Below are 6132 nucleotides of genomic sequence, written 5' to 3'. Positions count from 1 at the left end.
TTGTTCTTCTGCTTCTTGAATCAGTTCAGGCCCAAAGAACTGTCTTCCTCTAGTCTGATCCAATATAGAGGAGTCCTGCACTTTCTGCCATATAGAGCCTCAAATGGTGACATCTTCAAACTAGCCTGATAGCTATTATTATAAGAAAACTCAGCATAGGGTAAGCTCTTCTCCCAACTGCCACCATGCTTGAGAGCACAAGCTCTTAACATATCTTCCAGCACTTGATTAGTCCTCTCTGTCTGTCCATTAGTCTGGGGATGGTAGGCTGAGCTAAAATTCAACTTTGTATCCAAGCTCTCATGCAACTTCTTCCAAAATCGAGAAGTAAACTGTGACCCTCGATCAGACACGATCTTCTTAGGCACACCGTGTAGAGACATAATCCAAACCATATATAACTCTACCAATTGAGATACCTTATAAGTCGTCTTGACTGGAATGAAATGAGCCACTTTGGTCGGTCTATCCACAATAACTCATATAGAACCATATCCTTTCGAGGTGCGAGGCAATCCAGTAATGAAATCCATACCAATCTCTTCCCACTTCCATTCGGGTATCTTTAATGGGTATAATAGTCCAGTTGGTCTTTGGTGTTCTGCCTTAACTCTTTGACACACATCGCACATAATCACGTGTGCAGCCACATCTCTCTTCAATCCATACCACCAATACTTTCGCTTCAAATTCTAATACATCTTGGTACTACCAGGATGAATAGAATAATCTAAGTCATGGGCCTCCTTTAAAATAGTCTCACGAAGGCTTTCAATCTTATGGACTCATATCCGATCCTTGAACCATACGGTGCCTTGCGCATCTTCCATGAATTCTAGACCTTGACCTTCAGTAATTAGATCCCTAATCTCTTGTATCTTAGCATCACCAATCTGTCCTTCTGTGGATTTCTTGCTCCAAGGTAGGTTCCACATCAATAATAACTCCTTCAGTGTGAGCAACTATCCCCAGGCTAAGTCTACTTAAATCCTCAATAATCTCATCGGGTAGCTGGGCAACAACAGCTGAATGAACATGCTCCTTTCGACTCAAGGCATCTGCAACCAAATTTGCCTTGCCTGGGTGGTACTGAATCTCCAAGTCATAATCTTTAATAAGTTCCAACCAATGGCGTTGCCTAAGGTTGAGATCCTTCTGAGTGTATGTACTTCAAGCTCTTATGATCCGTGTATACTTGGCACTTAGTTCCCATAATGTAGTGTCTCCAAATCTTAAGAGCATGCACAACTACTACCAGTTCCAAGTCATGAGTGGGGTAGTTCAATTCATGTTTCTGCAACTGACGAGATGCGTAGGCAATCACATGTCCTTCTTGCATGAGCACACATCCCAAACCTTGGCCACATGCATCACAATAAATGTCAAACCCTTTCTGTAGATCTGGCATAACCAATACTGGTGGCGACATTAGTCTCTCCTTCAATTGATCAAAGCTTTCTTGGCATTTCTCATCCCACTTGAATTCTCTTCTCTTCTCCATAAGTGAGGTCATGGGCTTAGCAAACTTAGAAATTCCTTCAATAAATCTCCGATAATATCCTGCGAGTCCCAAGAAACTCCGAATATCCGTAACTGTAGTGGGTATGCTCCACGCCACTATCTCCTTGACTTTAGCAGGATCCACTGATATCCCTCCATTAGAAATGATATGTACAAGGAATGACACCTCGTCAATCCAGAACTCGCATTTGCTATACTTGGCATAGAGTTGATTATCTCGCAGCTTCTATAGCACCAACCTTAGATGTTGTTCATGATCACTTTCATTCTTAGAATAGATAAGAATGTCGTCGATAAACACCACGACGAATCTATCCAAATACTCCATAAGCACTTTGTTCATCAAATTCATGAAATATGCTGGTGCATTGGTTAATCCAAACGACATAACAGTAAACTCATATAATCCATATCGAGTCGAGAAAGCCGTCTTGGGAATATCCGATGGTCTAATCCTCATCTGATGGTAACCGGATCGGAGATCAATCTTCAAGAATACTCTAGCACCTCTCATCTGATCAAATAAATCCTCAATACAGGGTAATGGATACTTGTTCTTCACCGTGACATCATTGAGTGATCTATCGTCCACACACATCCGTTGCGATCCATCCTTCTTCTGCACAAATAACACCGGTGCTCCACAAGGTGAAGAATTCGAACGAATGTACTCAGTCTCTTGTAACCCTGTTAACTGCTTCTTAAGTCCCTTTAGTTCATCTAAGGACATCCTATATGGCTGTTTAGAAATAGGGGCAGTTCTAAGTAAGAGATCAATAACAAACTCAACTTCCCTATCTGGTGGCATCCCTGGTAACTCCTCTAGAAAGACATCCGGGAAATCTCTAATTGCACAGATGTTGTCACCCACAAACTTCTCATCTTCTAAGAATGTCGCTAATCTGATGGTGGTAGTTACTGCAACTTCAACTTCAAATCTTTCTCCTTTGGGACTGGGGAGTTCTATGGTTCCTTTAGTGCAGTGTATAAACTGCCTTTGCCTTTCTTAACCATAACATACCAAGGATCACGTCTATAGTGCTCTCTTCTAACACTATAGGGGTAGCCCATCTGGGTTAGAAACATAGGGTAAGGAAGGAAGAATTGTAGACAAGGCGAGTATTTACGAGGAATGTTACTACGGGGGATTTATTAGCTAAGTAGATTAGTGTGTTATCCACTAAAGCTAATACATTACCTTATGGTGGTACATGCTAAGATGCCCCACTATAATGTTTCAATCAATCAAAGAAGCAAATCAAGTATTTATCATCAGAACAATCAACCAACATTTTTAAATAGAGAAAATAGTTTAAATTTTGTCTTAGGCTTCCTATCTCTTAAAAATGTCATAGGGGTAGGGATTCCAAGGTGTGAAATCCATCTTGACTCAGAGTAGAAAAGGTAAGAATGATCAGAGTAGAACAGTAGAAGGTGAGACAGGATCAAGGTAAGTGTAGAATGAATCAGAATAAGATAAGTAGGTAAGGGTTGTCTATTTCTATCTAGGTTTCGTCCTACAGTCAACATTCCTCTGATACCACTTCTGTAACACCCGGTTTTAAAGAAACAAAGCCGGGTGTATCTCATACATGCGCCAAGAAGACAACATATATAATAACAGAGTGTATAGAGACAAATGTCACAAAACATCAGAGTAATTATTACATAGCGGAAGACTTATTACAAAATAAAGGAATAAATGTAAAACGAACTAAGGATCGTTGGCGCCAATGTCGACTGAGAAACGCCACCTAGATCAAGTCGAATGCCTCAGTGTTAGGCGGCTCCTCTTCGACCACCTGTTCTTCTCCTGTGGGGGGTGTGAGACAGCAAGAGTGAGCTCACATACGTTCATAGCTCAACAAGTCGTGGGGAATAATGTGGCATGAACTTGCCAAAGGTGGGAGTTCATGAAGTGTAAGGCTGATCAATGAAATAAAGGCTGAGGCTGAGCATTGCTTTTATGAGTTGGTCAAAATTTTATTAGCAATTACTAAGTATAAGTAAATACCAAACCTTAATAATAATAAAGAACAGTAATAGTAAAATAATCCCAAATGCGATGCAAATGTCAAATTAAATTTAAGTTCCATAATTAATCATGTGAGGGTCCGAGCCGCTCATGACCGTGAGCACGGCTAGTATACCAGTTTTACACTCTGCAGAGGTTGCGCATCTTTACCCACAAGTCATGTTACCCATCTGCCAAGAGATGGCCAATCCCATACACCTCTACCGAGGAGGCGAGGCAGGGTAACACTACGAGGCCTTTACAAAGTTCCACTAGCTTCAGAAATCCCGCTACAGTTTATAGGAAGCTCCAGTGCAGGGTTCTTGCCTGACCGCCATCGCAGCAAAATCAACCCAAGGACCTCCCTACACTGACCACTCCCCTACTGCCCTTGCCCCTTTCGGGTAAGGAAGACCTCCACTAGCTTTCCTAGTTAATCAGCCAAGGGCGTCTCATTATACCCTTGTGGTAGCACTGTTTTCCCAGGTGGTCGCTCCATGTTCCCATTAACATAATGATCTTAACATGAACAGTAATAATAAAAGAGAATAAAAGAGTAATTATGAATAAAGTATCTTCATACCCAAATCCACATAAAGCAATATCAGGTACTACCCAAAAATATTTCAGTGGTAAACAAGGTATAAAGATAGCCAAAACTAGGGTAACCTATTGGGTCCCATCAAAATTAACCTATGCAGATCATTATAATTAATAAGAACATGGCTGGGAAAAGTAAGTGATCAAGGGCACAACTTCCCTTCAATGAGCTCCTGCTCAGCTATCTCTACTTGCTGAACCTCAGATTCCACAGTGGTTTGCTCGTCTACTCGCATCAACACAATACATACATAGTATAGCATAAATTAACATCACATAAAACATATAAATAAAATATACAGTAAAAATCTACACATTAAAATAAGATCATTAGAACTGGAATCATTAAATTTGGAGTTATAGATTTTAAGTTATGAATTTCTTAAGATTTAAAGTGCTTGAAATAAGATTAAATGATAAATTAATTTTCTTACTGCTTTCATGTCAAAACAGAGACACTAAATGGTAGAGAATATTATTACAAAATTTTAGAAATTGGAATGGTTCAATTTGGACCAAAAATGGAATTTCTATGAATTTTACAAGTTTCTAGATTTGTTTTTGTATTAAAAATAAATTTCTAATATTATTTCTCTGTTTTTAAACATGTCTGGACTGGGCCTCATTTTTCAGAAAGGTCAGGGGCTATGGCGTAAATTTTCCGAGACTCAGTGAATAGGGTTCTCTGGATGGCGGGTTGAATACTAAATAACAGAGGGTTTTATTTGCATTTGTGCAACTGAATGGAGTGCGGATGAATCCCGACAGTCCGATCGAATCCCAACGGAGAGGATTAGATCCATAATCCAGCGAACCGGTACGTAGCGTGGTCACTCGGATCTAGATCTGACGGCCCTGGTTTAATGAAACCAAATCTAATCTGAGCCGCGGGTTCGCAGATCGATGGTGCCAGTGCAATCGCGCGAACGGGTAAGAAACTAGTTAATCTCGGCCGCAAATTAACAATCCCACAGCCACCACTCTCCGGTGCACGCGCCACCCCCTACGCCTACGCGCACGGCAGTGCCAGAAAGCCCGCGGCGGCGCCATGGCCGACGGAAATCATGCCAGCAACCCAGCGCACAAAACCAAAATTAACTAGGTGTGAAATGAAATTGAGGAGTAGGCGAACATGGGAGGCGGTTTCTTACCAGGATTCCAGCAGTGCCCAGCTCCGTCCACGGCGACCCGCGTAACCGCGACGGCGACGATGAGTTGAGCGCCCCCTGGTCAAGGATTCGCCGAGGCGAGGCTCTGGACTCACTTGCGAGCAATGGCGGACGCCCGCAGTATTACCCCGACGACCCACCGCAACAACAGATGGTGGTCGAGACGCGGCGTGACGGTGACAGCAGAGAATTACCGGTGAGCACAGTCCGACGCTCCAATCGATCCTAGGGGACGGTTCAGGTGAGTCACAGCGGCCAGGGTTTTGGCCCAGTTACTGTTTCTCCCTTTTCTTTTATTTTTTGATTTCTTTTTCCTCTCTTAAACTTCAATTTGAATTCAAATGTTGTGGTGAATTTGTTCTCAAATTAAAAATACAAAATAAACATATTAGTATGGACAGATTATATTTATTTACTTATTTATTTTCTCTACTTTGTATAGTATTTTCTCTCTTGCTTTACATATATTATTCCCAATTTCCTTAAGTGCAACTTGATTTATTATGTGGTCACAAGATGCACAAAAAAAAATGAAAACCAGCATGATACATATTTTAGTAGTATATATTTTTATTAATTGTTTTTAAGGATGGTGTTCACATGTGATGATGCGTGAAGGTCAAACTTGCATATAGATGCAGTGAAATTGTGTCTCCTTTTATATTATCTCTAACAAATTACAAATTGGGTATTACATATATCCCGCTTGCGAGGAATCTCCACAACTTGGAGCCTCTCGCCCTTACAATTTGATGTTCATAAAGAAGCACGGAAGTAAGGATGGGATGAGCAACGCACACAAGACACAAAATCAGAGCAACAATACGC

Source organism: Zea mays, chromosome 8 (assembly GCF_902167145.1).
Source record: "Zea mays cultivar B73 chromosome 8, Zm-B73-REFERENCE-NAM-5.0, whole genome shotgun sequence".
Classification (NCBI taxonomy): Eukaryota; Viridiplantae; Streptophyta; class Magnoliopsida; order Poales; family Poaceae; genus Zea; species Zea mays.
Note: the sequence above shows the minus strand (reverse complement) of the source record.